This window comes from Triturus cristatus, chromosome 4_1 (genome assembly GCF_964204655.1).
Source record: "Triturus cristatus chromosome 4_1, aTriCri1.1, whole genome shotgun sequence".
NCBI lineage: Eukaryota > Metazoa > Chordata > Amphibia > Caudata > Salamandridae > Triturus > Triturus cristatus.
This window is the reverse complement of record NC_140585.1, coordinates 1,163,152,391-1,163,175,562: the sequence shown is the minus strand read 5'-3', so window position 1 is coordinate 1,163,175,562 and position 23,172 is coordinate 1,163,152,391. Positions and strand designations below refer to the sequence as shown.

The following is a 23,172-nucleotide window of genomic DNA, read 5'->3' as shown; positions in this document are numbered from 1 at the left end:
TCATTCACTGTGCTAAAATTCCTTGAGAGCCCCAAAATCATGTTATGCCGAGAAAATTTTTACTGACCCTGTGTGCTTTAAAATTCACTATCTGCCACATGTAGTCGCAAAGAATGACTCAGTGTTTTACGCACTACATGGGAAAAGCGAAGGGACGCCCCTGAAATGATTAGCTCAGGGTCATATGCTAGAACTGGGTAGACGCTGCTAGGAGAAACAATTCTGGCTTAAGAAAAATCACACAATTATTTTTAACTTTTAAGAGCATGCCCGTGTTTGAACCCCATTTGGCTGGGATTGAGAATCCGATTAAAAAGGCTCTGTATATAAAATTTCGTAGGGGTAACTATGCTAAGTTCTGGAGTTCGCTGTCTTACCTGAAAGGGTATTGTTTTCATTGTATTGACTCTAACTCACAGTTCATTTTTTATTCTAATGCTTATTGTTTAGTTTACCAAGGGACATACAATGGTCATATATTTTGTCTAGCTCATGGGATAAATGTCAGGAACTGAAAGTCAGAAGTGGATGCTTCCCTGCTGTATATTCACGCCTTATCGCACTTCTGTTAATAATCACAAATACTCTTATGTGCTGAATTGTAGTATTAAATATGCTGACGTTCCTACCACGTACATAGATCTATCCGCCCATTATATGATTCTGCCTTCATATTACATACATCAGGGCCCTGTCCTTTAGTATGCAATAGCCAAAGGTGATTGGGCATAGCCTGAACCCCCAACTTGCAGTGTGAGGAATGCGGCTTTAGATGTGATCAAAAACTGTTGGTCCTGATTACTGTCCCAACCACTTTGTTGGAGTTTCATGCTTCATATTGGACTTTCTTCCAGTGCTGCTTTGAAGGCCTGGCTTAATTTATATTGTCTCCCATCAAAGATAAGGTAACATTTGCCTTTGTCGGTCTTACATTCCACAGGTGTTGAAACTGTATTTCGTTAAAATAATTCATTATTATTTATTTACATTTTATTATTATTGAGTAAATAAATGTATGTTATATTTCTACTAATCAGTATATTTTGGTATTGTTAATGCTTTACAAATTTGAACCAATTGCACGAAATGCGCTTTGTCTGTATACAGTGCCTCTAGCCCTTCTACCCTTACCTGTAAACTTGCTGTGAACAATGATAACATGGCCATTATGAGGTTGGTGTACTCTGCCAGGACATCCCACCATGGTTTTAGGACCCTGAATGCTGGATTCGGTTCACTGAACTGCTTAAGTTGTCCAATGGCAAGCATGTTTTCTACACAGAAAGAGAAGCAAATCAGTTTCTCAGTGAAACACTGCCTTGATTGAGGATAGCAAGGAATATAAAAATACTGCGTATTATTTTTGTTCTTTCTCAGAACACTGCTTTACTTATCGAGGTACATTTCATATAAACAATACATTGCTTAGCTAATGGCAGTAGCTATAAACAGTGACGAGGTGTGAAATGAGAAGTTGTGATGCTATTGCAAAAAAAAAAACCTCAAGAGGTAGAGGTACGCACATATAATGTATCTCTTCCACTGAGGAGCTCCACATGTATGTTGTATATTAAGATATGTGTTGAGGTTTTCTGTGTGAGAATGGGCCATGACTCACGAGAGGAAAAGCCTCGAGTGAGTCATTATGCCCCTCCTCTCCCTCAACAACGGCAATATTTTTTTATTACTATGGTAGAGTATGGGAAGGGGCCACGACTCGAGGAGAAGCTTAGTATGCTGTCGCTTCACACACTGGTGTGCACTGTTGAGCCTGTAGGCATCATTTGTGTTTATAAAGGAAGGTGGACGTCATGTGTGCTTGTGTAATGGCTGCTCTGTGGCTATATACCACTATTAGAGTTGGTGTATGTTGGTGGGTGTTTAACTGTGTCATGCTGGTCGTGTTTGTTGCTAATAGATTGGATGTGCTTTTTGAGTGCCTATATGATAGTGGGACTGTGCTCATAGGACACAAGTTATAGAGACATAAGATGGCTGTGTGGGTGAATAACATTAGGGGGTCGATTCCGATCCTGGATTTTTTTTTCCCGTACGACTCGTATCCGTATTTTTTTACGTACGAATCGTACAAGTCCCATACAAACGGCGAAGTACGATTCGTACGTGAAAAATACATACGAATCGCCTCGGGAAAAGTCTACGAGACGTCCCCGGACAGTTTTACATACAAATCGTAAAACTGAAGTCCGAGTGCGCAAGTACGATCCGTACCGCCCGTCCGAAAACACAAGCACATGGAAAAGGCTCCGTACGGAGCGAACTTTGTACGAGCCCTACCCCGAGTCCACTTGTGCCCGGGGTACAAGTCGTATGCCCCCCCCAGCCTCCCACCCCTCCCGCGTACATTCGCACTGTACCCCCCACCCCCCGTATGTACGGCGCGTACCCCCCACCCCCCGTATGTACGGCGCGTACCCCCACCTGTGTATGTTCGCACCGTATCCCAGGCATACCCCCCACCAATGTATGTCTGCACCGTACCCCAGGCGTACTCCCCACCCGCGTATGTACGGACCGTACCCCAGGCGTACCCCAATCCTCGCGTATGTACGGACCGTACCCCAGGCATACCCCAATCCTCGCGTACGTACGGACTGTACCCCAGGCGTACCCCAATCCTCGCGTATGTATGGACCGTACCCCAGGCATACCCCAATCCTCACGTATGTATGGACTGTACCCCAGGCGTACCCCAATCCTTGCGTATGTACGGACCGTACCCCAGGCGTACCCCAATCCTCACGTATGTACGGACTGTACAGTCGTGAGGATTGGGGTACGCCTGGGGTACGGTGTGAACATACGTGGGTGGGGGTACGCCTGGGGTACGGTGCAGACATACGCGGGTGGGGGGTACACCTGGGGTACGGTGTGAACATACGTGGGTGGGGGCTACGCGCCATACATACGGGGGTGGGGGGTACGTGCCGTACATACGGGGGTGGGGGGTACGCGCCGTACATACGGGGGTGGGGTTTACGCGCCGTACATGCGGGGGGTGGGGGGTACGGGCCGTACATATGCCATGTTGGGGTACACACCGTACATGATGACATGTACGATGTGGGTGATGGCATGTACGTCGCATAGCGGGCCCCTTTTCCTCGTGCATCGCAGCGTACTTAGCTTTTCCGGCACTTTTTGGCTCCCGTAAAAATATAGCAGTGCGGAGTGCTGTAGGTACGAATCGTACTTGCTGGTCCGTAAAACGCTGCCTGACTCCGTGCGGACGTCGCGTACGCGCTGTCAAGGATCGGAATTGTATGTATTTTTTTGCCGTACGGTGTTTTTTACGATTCGTACGGAAATGGTATTTCTGTACGAATCGTACTTGCTGGTTTGTACGGTGGAATTCCCGGGTACGAGTTGTACAGAGAAAATGCTCCGTACGACCATTTGTACCCGGGTTTTACAGGATCGGAATCGGCACCTAGGTGTGGTAACACACGGTACTACGTATTTTCTTTTTATACTTTCTGTTTGGTACGTTTTGACTATTTGGTGGGTATCTGTCATTGTGAGTATTGATATATGGCTGGTTTGTTATGGCTGGAATGTGATTGTGTAATGATGTGTGTGTCGGTATATTAAGTAGTTTGATTTGGTGTATGATCATGTATTGTTGTATGATGGTAGGTAAGAGTGATGTTGATTGGGGGGCGTAGCTTGCAGCCGAAGAAAATGGCCGCAGCCTAGAGAGGCTCCGAGTGTCACAGAACAGACCCCGCTAATCCGTTCATTTATCTGGCGGCATTATCGCTTTAAACTGAAGGCCGAGGTGGCAGTAGACCCCAGCTACGAGCAATTCAACTTTGAAGCACCGCGAAGGTCCCCTGAGGCTGTGACGGCAAAGACATCGACGGCGGCATATCCTAACGCGGCAGACGTACTGGCGCAGCTGACCGCAACGGAGTGGCGTTGCAGGCGAGCCTCGGCAGAAGTGGCGGCCAATTAACCACGATTGCCGCGGATGTAAGAAAAGCCCAACTCAGACTCACCAAGATCAACAGCATTCAGGGTCACGGTCCGCTGCGGAGATCCGGTAAGCGCTGCTGCCTGTGGGGCGCACACCGCTCTCCAGACAATGCGCGGCTAGAGCCCAGCTCCATAGCAGGCGCGGGCGGGCGGTTGCGTGACTTGAAAGGCCCCCCCCCCACTCAGCACAGCGGTACCTATATACCAGCGGCGCAACGGGTACACGGATAAACAGTCACCGTGCAACCCCGCAACAAAGGCCCCAATATAAAGAATGATGGGGGGAGTGCTTGAACTGGTGCCATCTTGTCAGGGAGCAAAGCGCTCTCATATAAAAATGATCCTCCATCCCTGGACTGAGCTAGGAGAGAACTAACCTCAAAGGGCCCCCCCCCCGCCCAGAACAGTGATACCGGCGGCAATAAATAAGTGGCACAGCGGGTGCACAGATAAGCCATCACAGTACAACCCCGCCACAAAGACCCCAATATAGAGGATGGTGGGGGGAGAGTGCCTGGGCCGACGCCATCTTGAAAGGGAGAAGAGCGCTCCCGAGTAACAGTATTCCTCCATCCCTGGACTGAGCTGAGTAAGAATTAAGGGCCAAACACACAAGACCCCCATCAATCTGGGAGCGACTGTGAAGGCACCGGAAGAGTGGAGAAGGGGTGGGAAAGCCGACAGGCCATGAGGGGCTGACTAGCCCTCTGGCTGGCGGCGGTGACTACCGCCCTTGATCCCAGGACTGGCATGCACTCACTCCGACAGTCAGGATGAGTAGCAGGAATCTAAAAGGCCTGAACCAGGCAAAGCTGGAAAAATATGCCTACTCCAAATTGCAGACGGACCCCGAGGAGAAGGAGGCCCAGCCTGCGCCAAGTGTAAATAATGCTGCGCCACAAGAAGTAACCCTACAAGACATTATGGCCACGCTGATCAAGGTGGACACACGCATTGGGGCTCTCTCGGTAGAAGTCTCCTTGATCCGAGCCAACTTTAACAAAATGTCCACTAGACTAACGGAGGTGGAAGGAACCATGACAACTCTAGTGACCGAAACGGCCACACTGAAAAAACAAGTGAACCAACTCATGGCGGACAACAGGCTGATGGCTGCGAAGCTGGAAGATCAAGAAGGGCGGTCACAGAGGTATAATATCCGCCTCATTGGTGTGCCGGAACGAACAGGTAGCCCAGCCCTTGATCTCTTTGTTGAAGATCTCATCACCAATCACCTCCAACCACGAGGCCTATCCAACTATTTCTCTGTCGAGAGGGCACACTGTGTACCCGGGGGAAGAACAAAACCGGGAGCACCCCCACGCCCTATTTTGGCCCGTATACTCAATTTTCGAGACAGGGATGTAATACTACAAGCTGCACGCACTGCTCCCTGATACGCCTCGACAATGCTGCAATCACCATTTTCCCGGACTACACGGCATCAGTCTCTAGGTAGTGTCGCGGATTTCTCGACGTGAAGAAGACCCTTTGGGAACGCGGGATCAAGTACTCCATGATGTTCCCGGCAAAGTTAAGGGTGGAAGCTGAAGGGAAAACGTGTTTTTTTCTATCGCCAGAGGACGTACAAGAATGGCTGGAGGGATGGCGTAGGACCACACGACCGGGAAGCTCGGGAGGAAATGAGGCACACCGTGGAGAACACGTGAGAAGAGAAGAACAGGAGTGAAAGAACCTAATGGAATGCGTCTTGAATTGCAGAACTGTGCAGATATGTTTCAGAGAGGCAACCAACTGGACCCTGTTGACCTCTCACAACCTGGGGCCACCCTGGCTTCGTCTGGTTGGAACTAAGACATTACCCCCTGAACGGACCATAAACCACGGGAGGGCTGTGTTGGCCAAATACAGAGATTAATGGGAATCACCGTAGAGACCTATCCTCTTTGAAACGGTGTTTCATATTATATACCAGAAAGGAAGGAGAAGCCGCGTGTAATGAAGACGCTTGGGGGGTTCTAATGGACAGCGGAAGCTAACTCCCAACCCCAAGTTATGGTAACAGGGACAGGCACTAAGCACTCTGCACAGTTGGGGTGGTGGGTAGTTTTAATTCCGTCAAGCAGGGAGGCAGGGAGAGGGGCGGAGGGAGAGGGATTGCTTGAATGGTTATGTTTATTCTTGATTACAGTTTCCATAAGGGCACTCATATATGATTCGTTCTCAGACATTGCACACCAGGTACATTGCAGGCATGATTCCGTGACAGCACATATCCACCATGCCAGTAATGACAATGCAGGATTCACAAGAGCCTAATCCGCAGACGTTCCCCATCTCACAAGTAACTCCCCTATCGCTGATTACATGGAATGTACATGGCTTAGGGGACAAAATAAAGAGAGGCTTAGTTCTACAATGTTTAAAACAGTGTGCACCGACGGTAGCCCTACTACAAGAGAGGCATCTAACCGGTTCCACTTGCAAAGCACTGGATAGGTGGGGGTTCAAAATGATTGTACATTCTGAGTTTACCTCCAGATCAAGAGGAGTAGGTATACTAGTCAGAAAGCAGTCACCACTAATAATACATCAGACGAAGTCAGACGATTACGGTTGCTTCGCGGCTATTGCTTGTCAGTGGGAGGGGCAGCCTATCAATATAGTATCAGTCTACATTCCTCCAGCCCTTCACGCTTGCTCTTCCGGAGGGGGAATTACTGATTGGGGGAGACTTTAATGCTACGATTGATGGGACTCTAGACCGATACCCCACAAAGGTATACATGACTGGCGTCACTTGTTTGTGGGGCTTTTTAGACGCACTTGGGCTCACAGATGTATGGAGATACCGCTATCCCACAGTACAACAATTCACTTTTCACTCTAGAGTCCACAATAGCCTTTCCAGAATAGACTACTTCCTCGCATCAGCAGACAGCTTGAGAAACGTGGTAGATATTGAAATCCGACCCAGGGGAATATCAGATCATTCCCCAATATTGTTAACATACACTTGTCACCACAAGGTGCAACAGCGTATCTACCCCATATACCCTGGCTACTTGCATGTTACACATGTAACTCGACTCCAGCCGCTGCCCAGTGCTTGCATCTTAAACAACAAGAACACAGGGAATACCTAAGAGAAGAGACCAGGTCACCAATGAAGGCTACACAACATAAGGTGTATGAAACCAGCGACAAGACCGGGAAACTCCTGGCATGGCTCGACAAAAGGGAGCAGGCAAAGAAATGGATAGCACAAATCCGAACATGAGAGGGAATGATGGTGGCTGATCCACAGACAATAGTGCACACACTAGCTCACCACTTTCAGCAGGTTTAAACATCACTGTCCACCATGACTACGGAAGAGGCGCAGACCAATATACAAGATATTAATAAGCCCAAGCTCACACCAGAGGCGGCTCTCACGCTTGAGGCCGATCTTACAGACGAAGAGATACAGGTGGTGATTGGACCTCTACAATCAGAGAAGGCGGTGGGACCTAATGGTATACCCATCGAACTCTATAAAAAGACAGCTGGAGTAATTGCCCCACATCTGTTGCATATGTATCGTAACAGTTTGCAGACAGGAGAACTTCCGCTAGATCAGCGGATGGCCACCATAGTAGCGATCCCCGAAACCCGGAAAGCCCCTTGAAGACTGTACCTCGTATCGCCCCATATCTTTAATTAATGCAGAGGCTAAAATCCTTGCGAAACTCCTGGCGACAAGAATGACTCCGCACCTTGCGACCTTATTGCACCCGGATCAGTCAGGATTCATGCCAGGCAGAAACACGACTCTTAACCTGAGACAGTTACATGGTGTGATGGCCCGAATACCGTATATTCGAGAACCAGCTGTTATCCTTTCCTTGGATGCCCTAATGGCATTCGATATGGTGGAATGGCCCTTCCTTTTCGCAGTACTTATTCACCTAGGCTTTGGCCCTAAATTTTGCGTGTGGATACGCTTATTATATACTAAACCACTGGCACATGTTACGGCCAACGGTCACATATCCAAAGACTTTCCGCTGACACGTGGCACGCGCCAGGGTTTCCCGCTGTCAACACTACTGTTCGCCCTTGTGCTGGAACCACTGGCGGCATGGATTAGATGGGAACCGATGATCCGAGGGATTAGGTGGGCGGAAGGGTGGGAAGACCGCATTTCGCTATATGCGGATGACGTACCATTATATATGGCCTCCCCTAAACGCTCCATTCTGGTGCTCCTAAATATTTGTGAACTCTTTGGTCGGGCATCTGGTTATACCATAAACTGGTCCTATTTGTACTTCATGGTCCACCGCCACAACTCCCTAGAGATTGTCAATTGCAGATCACTGAAGGCACATTTAAGTATTTAGGTATCTATATAACGGCTAACCTGGACTTATTCTCAAAAAAGAATCTAATACCTCCCCTAGAGGGTTTTAAAAGGGATGCGATGCACTGGGGCACTTTACCACTGACACTGCTGGGAAAAGCAGCGCTTTTTAAAATGATGGCGCTCCCCCGATTTATGTACGCATTAGAAAACACGCCATTCCCAGTACCACCAAATTACTTCAAGGCGATAGCGGCAGAGGTCTCAAGTCTGTTGTGGGGGAACAAACCGGCACGCATCGCGCAGAGCAAATTAGTTAGGGGGTGGTATGACGGCGGAATACGTCTTCCAAATATACAATTGTACTATTGGGCAGCACAGTTGAAAATCATCAATCAATGGATACACGCCCCGCAATCAGACGTCGCTTTCCAAGCAGATAGATATGGGTTGAGAGACAAAGGAATTATGTCGGCACTATACAACAAAAAACGACCCCCTTCATTATTTGGGCCTACAATACATACAGTCAACATAATTGGGCTGGCAAGGAGTTATAACCCAACTTACTCCACTTTGGGATACACAGCGGCTTGGGCGACTCAAGGATAGTAAGAGGTTTAACCAATGGGACGCTATCGGCATCTCCACGGTGGGTGACCTATGGCACAAAGGGGAGATGGTCACATTTGAACGTCTAAAAGAACAGTATGAACTGGCACCCTCGGAAATATTTCGGTACATGCAGATCAAACATGCACTACAAGCAGCCTTACCACCTGGCACCGAGGTCCCAGAGGCCACCCCCCTAGAAGATAGGCTATTAACTGACTATATGCAAAAAAAGGCTACTTCCCTCACCTACCGAAAGCTAGTTAACAACTTACCTGATCCAACTGCGGCACTCAGGGAAAAATGGACCCGAGATGTGGGGGAACTTGATGACACTGACTTGCAGGATGCACTAGCATCCCCACGTGTGGTGGAAATACCTTCAAAACTAAGATTAGTGCAACTCAAGATATTGCATCGCCCCTACTACACTAGACTAACCCTCTGCAAAATAGGGACAACCCTGCACCTGTTCTGCCTGAGGAGATGTGGGGAGGAGGGTACATTCTATCCCAGCATATAGCAATGTCTGAAGATTGAAGCATACTGGGTAAAGGTAATGAGAACGATATCACAAACAGAGGAGGTATCACTGGTACCAGAACCCAAAAGGTATTTGTTGAATGTTTGGGAACCAAATGACCTCAATCACCCAGCACAAGATTGGGCTACACTGGGGATAATGATTGCAAAGCGTAATATTGCCCAAAAATGGGGTTCAGAAGAATCACCGACACTCACCGCGTGGTGCAAAGACATGGGCACAGCTATGGTGGCCGAAAAAGCAGTGTTCATCAGTCGAGGATGTCCTCAAAAATGGAGTAGAATATGGGGGGCATGGAATAAATGCAGGGGTTACATCTGTGATCCACCCAGGCTGCAGACCGACGAGGTTTCTGATGAGTAGGGTGGAGGGGGGATACGAGATTAACACATGGAATAACGTTATATCCTAGGTGCTGTGGATAATAATGATGTGCATAATGTCAAAGGAATGTTTAATACTGGACTGCAATGTATGTCTGCGTTATATGATTGGAATTTGCCCTGAATTTAATAATAAAAAAAAAAGAGCAATGTTGATTATGTAATAGTTATATGGCCGCTGCATAGGTAAACAAGGGGGCTCTATAGTGTATGATGGTTTTATTGTGAGTTTTAAAGTATAGGTAGGCAAGCTACTGGTGATGTCATCAGTGATGTCAAAGATTTCATTTGATATATCATCATATGTGAGGTTATGCACAATGCATGGTGGAGACTCAGTTATAATTAACATACGTAACCATGACTGGCAAATATCAGAGGTCTTTACAGTATTAATTCAAAACCATAACTTTAATTTAACGGTAATTTTTAAAGTACATGTCCAAGGTTTTTTGAAACGTGTTGTGATAAAACCTAACCATAGTTTCACTATTTGTTTTGTTTAGGATATACTTTATTCAAATATCTCTCACTCCAACCTACCCCAAGCAGCCAGACCCAACTGCAGACATACGTAGTGGAGGTTGGCTGCAAGGTTGTGCCCAACTCCTCATGGGGGGCCTTCTTCAACTACAAGTGGCCTTTGGCCCTACATTGCAAAAATTGGCTAAGTACCTAGGCTGCAGCAGAGGTAGTCTAGTATTCTTCAGTATTGTATCTTTTATAGATTCACATGCTTGAATCTTCCCCGTCGTCATGGTGGGAGTCCAATGGTAACAGTATAAATAGTAGTACTGAAAACATTACATAGACCTCCATAGAGAGAACATTCAATTGAGCACTCTATCAACCTCATTTTATAACATCCAAAATTCAGCCAATCACAGCAGAGACCTCAGAGTAACCCTCTCCACAGAGCCACCACATCTCAGATTTCTTACTGCACGTCGTGTGATTGGGAGTCCCTGTGAGCTCTGCTCAGTGACAGTTGGCTTTTTCAACTTTTGACCTCCAGCTTTCAGCTCAAGGTATTTCTTTCTGTGACTTTCATAATGCCAGATAAAAAAGGGCTGTTTAGGCCATGTAAGTCTTGTGGCAAATCTAGACTTTTCTCAGAAGATCCCCACAAGCAATGTCTCTATTGCCTCTACCCTGATCATAAGCCCAGGGAATGCAAATACTGCCGCACCTTCTCGGCCAAAACCCTCAAGGATAGGGAAGGAAGACTGCTCCTTTGGCTTCAGAAGAAAAAGGGAGTTTCTGAATCTGGCTCTGACACTGAGGAAAAGTCCCACTCTTCCTCCAGGAAAAGAAAAGAAGGTAGCTCCTCTTCTTACCAAGGAGACTCCAAGGGATCGAAATCACAGGAAACATCTGAAGAGAAACACCACAGAAAGCAGGTTAAAGGAACTCGAAAATCATCTTCTTCTTCAGTTTCTGCCTTTATAACACCTGTGAGAGATCTTTCTTCTCGTCCGTCGACGGCGTCATTGACGAGAGCTATTCCTGTGAGACCTGAGGTGATTCATTTGCCGTCAACGGCTGCTACAGCGACGGCGACAACGTCGATGGTCACTATGTTGACGGCCGCTGCGTCAACGGGACCAAAGTTAACTCTGACGACAGCATCACCGTCGACGAGACCATCTCCGACGACGAGGCCTTCGTCGACGAGCCTTCCTCAGTCTACGAGAATTTCTCTGTTGACGACCACTCCATCAACAATGTTGTCCTCCTTTCTGCAGACGGTGGTGGTGTCAGCGTAGCCATTGTCGTCGATACCGTAGACGGGAGGAAAAATCCATTTGGGATTTTCTAAGGTTCAGGATTATTCAAAAATTTCTCCGCTGCCACCTACACGTTTGCTTGACTTCCAGGAGTCTGAGGATGACAGCACGTTTGGCCCTGAATATAGTCCTTCCAAGCTAAAAATCAAATGTCAGGACTTTGATGATGATGAGGACTTAGAGGACATTAATCCACCCTCATACCTTGCAGGAGAGTACTCTTTCACTGACTCAGCTACCGTTCAGCAGCCAGAATCTTTCCAAGAACGCTATTCCTATGAGAAAGAGGATCTTTGCCATTTTAGGGAACCGTCTATTAACGTCCCAGTGTCATTGGTAACAGACTTATGTCACATGCTAAATGACTACTATAGACGCTTGTTTCCGGTCCAGGGAAGACATGGCTTGGCAGTTCGGGCTGGACTGTTCCCATGAGGCACAGGGTCAGACTGATTTGCATATGGCCATGTCTGAACTGGGGTGGCAGAGTGGGCTAAAGAACGGTGATGGATTAAACCCAGATCAGTTGACTGGGGGTGAGTGCTTGCAATGTTCAACACTCCGTCCATCATTTCCTTTGGTTTTGCTTTGTTCACCATAAGTTGGCAGGGTATGCTCAGACGTGAGTCCCTTGCTCACTTTGCCACTGGATTCAAGCAAGCCTGGCTGAAGACGGCTGAAATGCCAGAAACCGGTCCTCGGAAGCTTGTTTCCGGTCCAGGGAAGACATGGCTTGGCAGTTCGGGCTGGACTGTTCCCATGAGGCACAGGGTCAGACTGATTTGCATATGGCCATGTCTGAACTGGGGTGGCAGAGTGGGCTAAAGAACGGTGATGGATTAAACCCAGATCAGTTGACTGGGGGTGAGTGCTTGCAATGTTCAACACTCCGTTCATCATTTCCTTTGGTTTTACTATAGACTCTTACCTGAGGCAAATGCTCCGCAACATCCTTCACCGCCTCAGCAGGCCCCGGTGAAACACGCAGGACAAGCGACTCCTAGACCCGCGAGGGAAAATGTTTTGCCTCCTCTTATCGTTATTCCTGATGATTCACAAAACGTGGACAAACAACAGATAGAGGAAGGAGAGATACACACTGATGTTGACACCCAGGACGAATGGGATGATTACGTAGTTTCCACACCGTCATCTCCTATCCCTCTTCCTGACATCTGGAGCTTTCATGACCTTTTAGAACGTGCCCGAGGCGCTTTGATCTACCCATTCCAGTTAAACAAACTGAGTGTTTCTTATATGACTTTAATCCAGGCATGCAACGATCCATTAGGGCAATGCCCATAGTGGATTACTTATGGCAGGAGGGTCTAAAACTGATGCGGACACCAGCTTCTATCCCAGTAGTAATCCTGAAGCTGGACAAAAAGTACAAAGCCCTGGATAATTCACCCACATGCCTCATCGGTCATCCTAGACCCGATTCAGTAATCATGCAGGCTGCTCAAAGAAGAGCTAAAACTCCGGCATCTCAATGTTCTGCTCCTCCGAATAAAGAAGGGCGTCAGCTAGACAACATAGGGAAGAGGTTTGCCGCACTGCAGCCACTTCTATAAGAGCCTCCAACGCTATGGCCATTCTGGCTAGGTAGGACCGACAGATGTGGTCGGACATCTCTTTGCTCCTAGAACATCTTCCCAAGATAAGAAAAAGGAAGCAAGGTATATCTTATCGGAAGGGTAAAGAGCTTCCACTGAGATGATAGAGATTGCAAAGGATATCTCTTCGGCTTCATTCCGGCAAATGGCAGGTCCGGTCTAAGGTGCTAGATATGTTTTTGACGGCGAATGCCTATTTGGAAATCATTTAGATGAAGCCCTTCAATCTATAAAAAAGGACACAGACACGGCTAAATCCCTGGCAACACTACAACAATGTAGTTTCCAGTCCTTTCGGGCAGAGTTCGAGGGTAGTACGCATCCAGACCGCAGTTTCCTTAGCGGTTCCAACATTACCCTCAAACATCCTATCAGGCGTACAACCAATCTTACAGGTCTGGCACTGCTTTGTCCTATTCGCGACCCACCGGTCGTAAAAGGCAGCAATCTGCCGGAAGACGACAGGATTCTAACAAGAGGCAATGAGTTTCTCCAGGCCCCCACCACTACAGTCCAACAACAATTCGAACCAACGTGCTCAAAATTCTTACAAAATTGGACGTCCATCGTGTCGGACCGATGGGTTTTGGATGTCTTCCATCACGGTCATACCCCAGAGTTTGTTCAGTATCCTACAACTACCCCTCCTCCGAAGGTACTACATCGTCATCTGCCAGATCTCAAGAGGGAAATAAAAATTCTTCTTTCCAAACGCGCCATAGAAAAGGTACCCTTACGTCAGCGCAATCAGGGGTTTTATTCCCACTTCTTCTTAACCCCTTCCCCGCTCATGACGGAACCACTCCGTCATGAGCCACGGTTGCGCTGTGCTCATGACGGAGTGGTTCCGTCATGCTGCGGCCGTTGGCCGCCGCTCCGCCCACGCGGCGCTAATTCCCCGCCTGTGCGGGCGATTAGCGCAGTGGGCGGAGACGTGACGGAACCACTCCGTCATGAGCACAGCTCAACCGTGGCTCGTGACGGAGCGGTTCCGTCACGAGCACAGCGCCACCGCGCTTCCCCCAAACCCCCCCCAGCGCCACGCCGGAAATCCTGCCACGGCGAAGGGGTTAATCTTAAAGAAGACAGGAAAATGGAGGCAGGTCTTGGACCTCTGGTTACTGAACAAATTAATCAAAAAATAATCTTTCAAGATGTTGTCTCTGCAGGACATCCTTCTTCTTATGGAAAAAGGGGATTATCTGTCATCTCTTGATCTTCTCGATGCTAATTTTCACATCCCCATTAACCCCAAACATTGAAAATATCTCAGGTTCGAATGGCGGGGTGCCGTTATCAGTTCAGAGTGCTTCCCTTTGGTTTGAAGTCTGCCCCCAGAGTCTTCACCAAATGCATGGCACCAATAGCTGCTTTTCTGAGATGCTCAGGTCACCAGGTATTGCCCTACCTGGACGATTGGTTAATAAAAGCTCCTATATTTCAGGCAGCCAGGAACTCTACTCAAACTTGCCTGAATCTCTTCCAGTCTCTGGGTCTCCACCTCAATCTGGAAAGTCCTCTCTCATTCCTTCCAATTCTCTGACTTTCCTAGGAGCTTGCATCGATACAAATCTCGGCAAAGCTTTTCCAACCCTCGAAAGGGTCTTGCGTCTCCAGGGAATGACATGCCTTCTGTCATCAAAAAGGTCAGGTTCAGTCAGAAAGTACAAATCTATCCTGGGGATGATGTCCTCTTGCATTCAACTAATTCCAAGTTGTCATCTTCGTATGCGCCCACTGCAGAAGAAATTGAACACCCAATGTGTTCAATACAAGGGGGCATTCTACGACACAATTCAAATCTCGACGGCTATGAAAACTGCAATGTCTTGGTGGCAGATCGAGGAAAACATGACACAGGGCCTGTCCTTCATTCACTCAACTCCTAAGCTTGTGATGACGTCGTGTGCGTCCATGGAGGGCTTGGGAGCTCACCTCCAAGAGCTTCAAGTGCACGGAAATGGTCCAAACAGGAATTGAAATGCCACATAAAACTTCTAGAGTTAAGAGCGGTGTTCTAGTTATAGTTAGGACCTATTTTCCATAGGAAATCCACAACATTCTATTTCCAATAACTTTGGCGCCGGTCGACGAATCTTCGCGAAAGTTTCAAGAACCGTGGGGCGCTCCGGTCTGCTACTATCCTGAAAGTTTCGGGGTGATTCGGCAAGCACGGGCCGAGAAAAAAGGGGGTCACAAAACTTGTTTTCCCCATGCAATTTTCCATAGGAAATTTTTGCCGCGGCTGCAGCCCGAACTGCTGAACAGAATTGCCCCAAATTTGGCAAAGAGGTAGCCCTTGTTGCAGAAAGGTGCCCTTTTGTTAAATGGTGTAAATCCGTTCACTAGTTCATGAGAAATTATAAAAAGAATAAATATCGATATCTGGGTGGAGCCTAACGACACATCTCATCGAGAGATCTGATTGGCTGTCAGCACTTCATCCTGGAATTGCTGGCAGCCATCTTGGGACTAATATACAAGATAGCACCCCATTGAAATGCATTGTAGTGAATAGAAGGTTTTGAGGGTCACCAAAAGGAGAACTATAAAAGGTAATAACAGACTTTAGTTACATTAGCATTCATTTGTTGATGGTACCGTACTAATTTTAGGAATTGTGGTGTGTTCTAAGGTGATTTTACCTTGTGAAAAACCTTCTGCTGGGATATCATGAATCATGTTTGAGGGAAAACTATTTTCTCATGCTTGACCCATAGAGGTTTGGAAGGTGCTCCAGAAGCTAAAATGAGAGCATAGTTTCTGTAAATTCACATTATCTTTCTCAGTCATGTGAGAACGAAGTCTGACATTCTCAGTAAAACATGTACATCCAACAAGGGCAAAGACTGTCAGTTGATTCCTTTGTGTTCTACTGCAGATTCCCAGAGTGTTCTAAAGAACAACTAGAGCGCTAATAGTCTTACTTATGACAACATTATGGCACACCTGAAGCCATCTTGATTGGAATAAACTGGTAACCTTAAAACATTTAATTTAAAAAGGAACAAAATGAGGGGGTTCATTTTGTCATAGAAATTATGGTTAGTGCTGTAGAAAGAAAAATTAGGACATGTTTTAAGTGAGATCTCAAATATCTTCCTGCTATATTTCAACAGGAGCAGCCTGTCAGTTGATTCCTTTGTGTTCTACTGCAGCTTCCCAGAGTGTTCTAAAGAACAACTAGAGCGCTAACAGCCTTACTTATGACAAACGTATGGCACACCTGAAGCCATCTTGATTGGAATATACTGGTAACACTTAAAACATTTAATTTAAAAAGGAATAAAATGAGGGGTTACAGTTTGTCATAGAAATTATGGTTAGTGCTGTAGAAAGAAAAATTAGGGCATGTTTTAAGAGATCTCAAATCCTCTTCTATTTAATTAGAAAATTCTGACATGCAGACTGAACAATCACTTTCAATACAAGCAGTAGACTGCCAGTTAACTCCCTGGTGAGCACTACCCCCAGCACGACCCACTACACTACACAAACACCAGTGCACTACCCTAAACCCTAAAACACTACCCCCTACAGTACACAAACACCACTGCGCTACCCTTAACACTAAAACACTACCCCAGCACGACACCCTACACTACCCAAACAACTCTGCACTACCCTAAACACTAAAACACTACCCCAGCATGACCCCCTACACTACCCAAACACCACTGCACTACCCTAAACCCTAAATCTACCCCCAGCATGACCCCCTACACTACCCAAACACCACTGCGCTACACTAAACCCTAAAACACTACCCCCTACACTACATAAACACCACTGCACTACCCTTAACCCTAAAACACTACCCCATCACGACCCCCTACACTACACAAACACAACTGCACTACCCTAAATCACTACCCCTACACTACACAAACACCACTGAACTACCCTAAACCCTAATACACTACCTTCAGCATGACCCCCTACACTACACAAACACCACTGTACTACCCTAAAACACTACCCCCCGCACGAACCCACAAACACTACAAAAACACCACTGCACAACCCTAAACCCTAAATCTACCACCAGCACAACCCCCTATACTACCCAAACACCACTGCACTACCCTAAACCCTAAAACACAACCCCAGCATGACCCCCTACACTACAAAAACACCACTGCACTACCCTAAACTCTAAATCTACCTCCAGCACAACCCCCTACACTGCACAAACACCACTGCACGAACCCGCAAACACTACACAAACACTACTGCACTACCCTAAACCCTAAATCTACCCCCGGCACAACCCCTACACTACCCAAACACCACTGCACTACTCTAAACCCTAAACACTACCCCAGCACGACCCCTACACTACATAAACACCACTGCACTACCCTAAACTCTAAATATACCCCAGCACGACCCCCTACACTACACAAACACAACTGCACTACCCTAAACCCTAAAAGATACCCCCAGCACGACCCCCTACACTACACAAACACCACTGCACTACCCTAAACCCTAAAACACTACCCCCAGCACGACCCCTACACTACCCAAACACAACTGCACTACCCTAAACCCTAAAACACTACCCCCAGCACGACCCCCTACACTACATAAACACCACTGCACTGCCCTAAACCCTAAAACACTACCCCCAGCACTACCCCTACACTACACAAACACCATTGCACTACCCTAAACCTTAAAGCTACCCTCAGCACAACCCCTTATGCTACCCAAACACCACTGCACTACCCTAAACCCTAAAACACTACCCCCAGCATGACCCCCTACACTACCCAAACACCACAGCGCTACCCTAAAACACTACCCCCGACACGACCCCCTACACTACACAAACACCACTGCACTACCCTAAACCCTAAAACACTACCCCAGCACGACTTCCTACACTACCCAAACACCATTGCACTACCCTAAATGTTAAATCTACCCCAGCACGACCCCCTACACTACCCAAACACCACTGCACTACCCTAAACCCTAAAACACTACCCCAACTTGACCCCCTACACTACACAAACACCACTGCACTACCCTAAACTCTAAATCTACCCCCAGCATGACCCCCTACACCACACAAAAACCACTGCACTACCCTAAACCCTAAATCTACCCCCAGCATGACCCCTACACTACACAAACACCACTGCACTATCCTAAACCCTAAAACACTACCCCCAGCACGACCCCCTACACTACCCGAACACCACTGCACATCCCTAAACCCTAAAGCACGACCCCCTACACTATATAAATACCACTGCACTGCCCTAAACCCTAAAACACTACCCCATACATTACACAAACAGCACTGCACTACCCTAAACCCTAAAACACTACACCCAGCATGACCCCCTACACTACACAAACACCACTGCACTACCCTAAACCCTACAACACTAACCCCAGCACTACCCCCTACACTACACAAACACCATTGCACTACCCTAAACCTTAAATCTACCCCCAGCACGACCCTTTACACTACCCAAACACGACTGCACTACCCTAAACCCTAAAACACTATCCCCGGCATGACCCCCTTCACTACCCAAACACCACTGCGTTACCCGAACCCTTAAACACTACCCCCGGCACGACCCCCTACACTACCCAAACACCACTGCGCTACCCTAAACCCTAAAACACTACCCCCGGCACGACCCCCTACACTACCCAAACACCCCTGCGCTACCCTAAACTCTAAAACACTACCCCCGGCACGACCCCCTACACTACCCAAACACCACTGCGCTACCCTAAAACACTACCCCCGGCACGACCCCCTACACTACCCAAACACCACTGCACTACCCTAAACCCTAAAACACTGCCCCCGGCACGACCTCCTAGACTACACAAACACCACTGCGCTACCCTAAACCCTAAAACACTATCCCAGCACGACCCCCTACACTACTCAAACACCATTGCATTACCCTAAACCTTAAATCTACCCCAGCACGACCCCCTACACTACCCAAACACCACTGCACTACTCTAAACCCTAAAACACTACCCCAGCACGACCCCCTACACTACACAAACACCACTGCACCACCCTAAACTCTAAATCTACCCCAGCACGACCCCCTACACTACAGAAACACCACTGCACTAACCTAAATCCTAAAACCTACCCCCAGCACGACCCCCTACACTACACAAACACCAATGCACTACCCTAAAATACTACCCCAGCACGACCCCTACACTACACAAACACCACTGCACTACCCTAAACCCTAAAACACTACCCCCAGCACGACCCCCTACACTACCCAAACACCACTGCACTACCCTAAACCCTAAAACACTACCCCCAACATGACCCCCTACACTACATAAACACCACTGCACTGCCCTAAACCCTAAAACACTACCCCCTACACTACACAAATAGCACTGCACTACCCTAAACCCTAAAACACTACACCCAGCATGACCCCCTAGACTACACAAACACCACTGCACTACCCTAAACCCTAAAACACTACCCCCAGCACTACCCCTACACTACACAAACACCATTGCACTACCCAAACCTTAAATCTACCCTCAGCACGACCCCTTACACTACCCAAACACCACTGCACTACCCTAAACCCTAAAACACTACCCCCAACACGACCCCCTACACTACCCAAACACCACTGCGCTACCCTAAAACACTACCCCCGGCTCGACCCCCTACACTACCCAAACACCACTGCGCTACCCTAATCCCTAAAACACTGCCCCCGGCACGACCCCCTACACTACCCAAACACCACTGCACTCCTCTAAACCCTAAAACACTACCCCAGCATGACCCCCTACACTACACAAACACCACAGCACTACCCTAAACTCTAAATCTACCCCAGCACTACCCCCTACACTACACAAACACCACTGCACTACCCTAAAATACTACCCCCAGCACGACCCCTACACTACACAAACACCATTGCACTACCCTAAACCTTAAATCTTCCCTCAGCACGACCCCTTACACTACCCAAACACCACTGCACTACCCTAAACCCTAAAACACGACCCCCTACACTACCCAAACACCACTGCGCTACCCTAAAACACTACCCCCGGCACGACCCCCTACACTACCCAAACACCACTGCGCTACCCTAAACCCTAAAACACTACCCCGGCACGACCTCCTAGACTACACAAACACCACTGCACTACCCTAAACTCTAAATCTACCCCAGCACGACCCCCTACACTACAGAAACACCACTGCACTAACCTAAACCCTAAAACCTACCCCCAGCACGACCCCCTACACTACACAAACACCACTGCACTACCCTAAAATACTACCCCCAGTACGACCCCTACACTACACAAACACCACTGCACTACCCTAAACCCTAAAACACTACCCCCAGCACGACCCCCTACACTACCCAAACACCACTGCACTACCCTAAACCCTAAAACACTACCCCCAGCATGACCCCCTACACTACATAAACACCACTGCACTGCCCTAAACCCTAAAACACTACCCCCTACACTACACAAATAGCACTGCACTACCCTAAACCCTAAAACACTACACCCAGCACGACCCCCTACACTACACAAACACCATTGCACTACCCTAAACCCTAAAACACTACCCCCAGCACTACCCCTACACTACACAAACACCATTGCACTACCCTAAACCTTAAATCTACCCTCAGCACGACCCCTTACACTACCCAAACACCACTGCACTACCCTAAACCCTAAAACACTACCCCCAACACGACCCCCTACACTACCCAAACACCACTGCGCTACCCTAAAACCTAAAACACTATCCCAGCACGACCCCCTACACTACCCAAACACCATTGCACTACCCTAAACCTTAAATCTACCCCAGCACGACCCCCTACACTACCCAAACACCACTGCACTACTCTAAACCCTAAAACACTACCCCAGCACGACCCCCTACACTACACAAACACCACTGCACTACCCTAAACTCTAAATCTACCCCAGCACTACCCCCTACACTACACAAACACCACTGCACTACCCTAAAATACTACCCCCAGCACGACCCCTACACTACACAAACACCACTGCACTACCCTAAACCCTAAAACACTACCCCCAGCACGACCCTCTACACTACCCAAACACCACTGCACTACCCTAAACCCTAAAACACTACCCCCAGCATGACCCCCTACACTACATAAACACCACTGCACTGCCCTAAACCCTAAAACACTACCCCCTACACTACACAAATAGCACTGCACTACCCTAAACCCTAAAACACTACACCCAGCACGACCCCCTACACTACACAAACACCATTGCACTACCCTAAACCTTAAATCTACCCTCAGCACGACCCCTTACACTACCCAAACACCACTGCACTACCCTAAACCCTAAAACACGACCCCCTACACTACCCAAACACCACTGCGCTACCCTAAAACACTACCCCCGGCACGACCCGCTACACTACCCAAACACCACTGCGCTACCCTAAACCCTAAAACACTACCCCGGCACGACCTCCTAGACTACACAAACACCACTGCACTACCCTAAACTCTAAATCTACCCCAGCACGACCCCCTACACTACAGAAACACCACTGCACTAACCTAAACCCTAAAACCTACCCCCAGCACGACCCCCTACACTACACAAACACCACTGCACTACCCTAAAATACTACCCCCAGTACGACCCCTACACTACACAAACACCACTGCACTACCCTAAACCCTAAAACACTACCCCCAGCACGACCCCCTACACTACCCAAACACCACTGCACTACCCTAAACCCTAAAACACTACCCCCAGCATGACCCCCTACACTACATAAACACCACTGCACTGCCCTAAACCCTAAAACACTACCCCCCACACTACACAAATAGCACTGCACTACCCTAAACCCTAAAACACTACACCCAGCACGACCCCCTACACTACACAAACACCATTGCACTACCCTAAACCCTAAAACACTACCCCCAGCACTACCCCTACACTACACAAACACCATTGCACTACCCTAAACCTTAAATCTACCCCAGCACGACCCCCTACACTACCCAAACACCACTGCACTACTCTAAACCCTAAAACACTACCCCAGCACGACCCCCTACACTACACAAACACCACTGCACCACCCTAAACTCTAAATCTACCCCAGCACGACCCCCTACACTACAGAAACACCACTGCACTAACCTAAACCCTAAAACCTACCCCCAGCACGACCCCCTACACTACACAAACACCACTGCACTACCCTAAAATACTACCCCCAGTACGACCCCTACACTACACAAACACCACTGCACTACCCTAAACCCTAAAACACTACCCCCAGCACGACCCCCTACACTACCCAAACACCACTGCACTACCCTAAACCCTAAAACACTACCCCCAGCATGACCCCCTACACTACATAAACACACTGCACTGCCCTAAACCCTAAAACACTACCCCCTACACTACACAAATAGCACTGCACTACCCTAAACCCTAAAACACTACACCCAGCATGACCCCCTAGACTACACAAACACCACTGCACTACCCTAAACCCTAAAACACTACCCCCAGCACTACCCCTACACTACACAAACACCATTGCACTACCCTAAACCTTAAATCTACCCTCAGCACGACCCCTTACACTACCCAAACACCACTGCACTACCCTAAACCCTAAAACACTACCCCCAACACGACCCCCTACACTACCCAAACACCACTGCGCTACCCTAAAACACTACCCCCGGCTCGACCCCCTACACTACCCAAACACCACTGCGCTACCCTAATCCCTAAAACACTGCCCCCGGCACGACCTCCTAGACTACACAAACACCACTGAGCTACCCTAAAACCTAAAACACTATCCCAGCACGACCCCCTACACTACCCA

The 23,172-nt window shown here is 48.1% G+C and overlaps 1 pseudogene; it reads right to left on the bottom strand.

Moving 5' to 3' along the window:
• The window catches only part of LOC146856258 (volume-regulated anion channel subunit LRRC8C pseudogene), a 366,245-nt pseudogene extending 364,976 nt beyond the window's left edge, over window positions 1-1,269 (bottom strand).
• Between the last annotated feature and the right edge of the window lie 21,903 nt (window positions 1,270-23,172).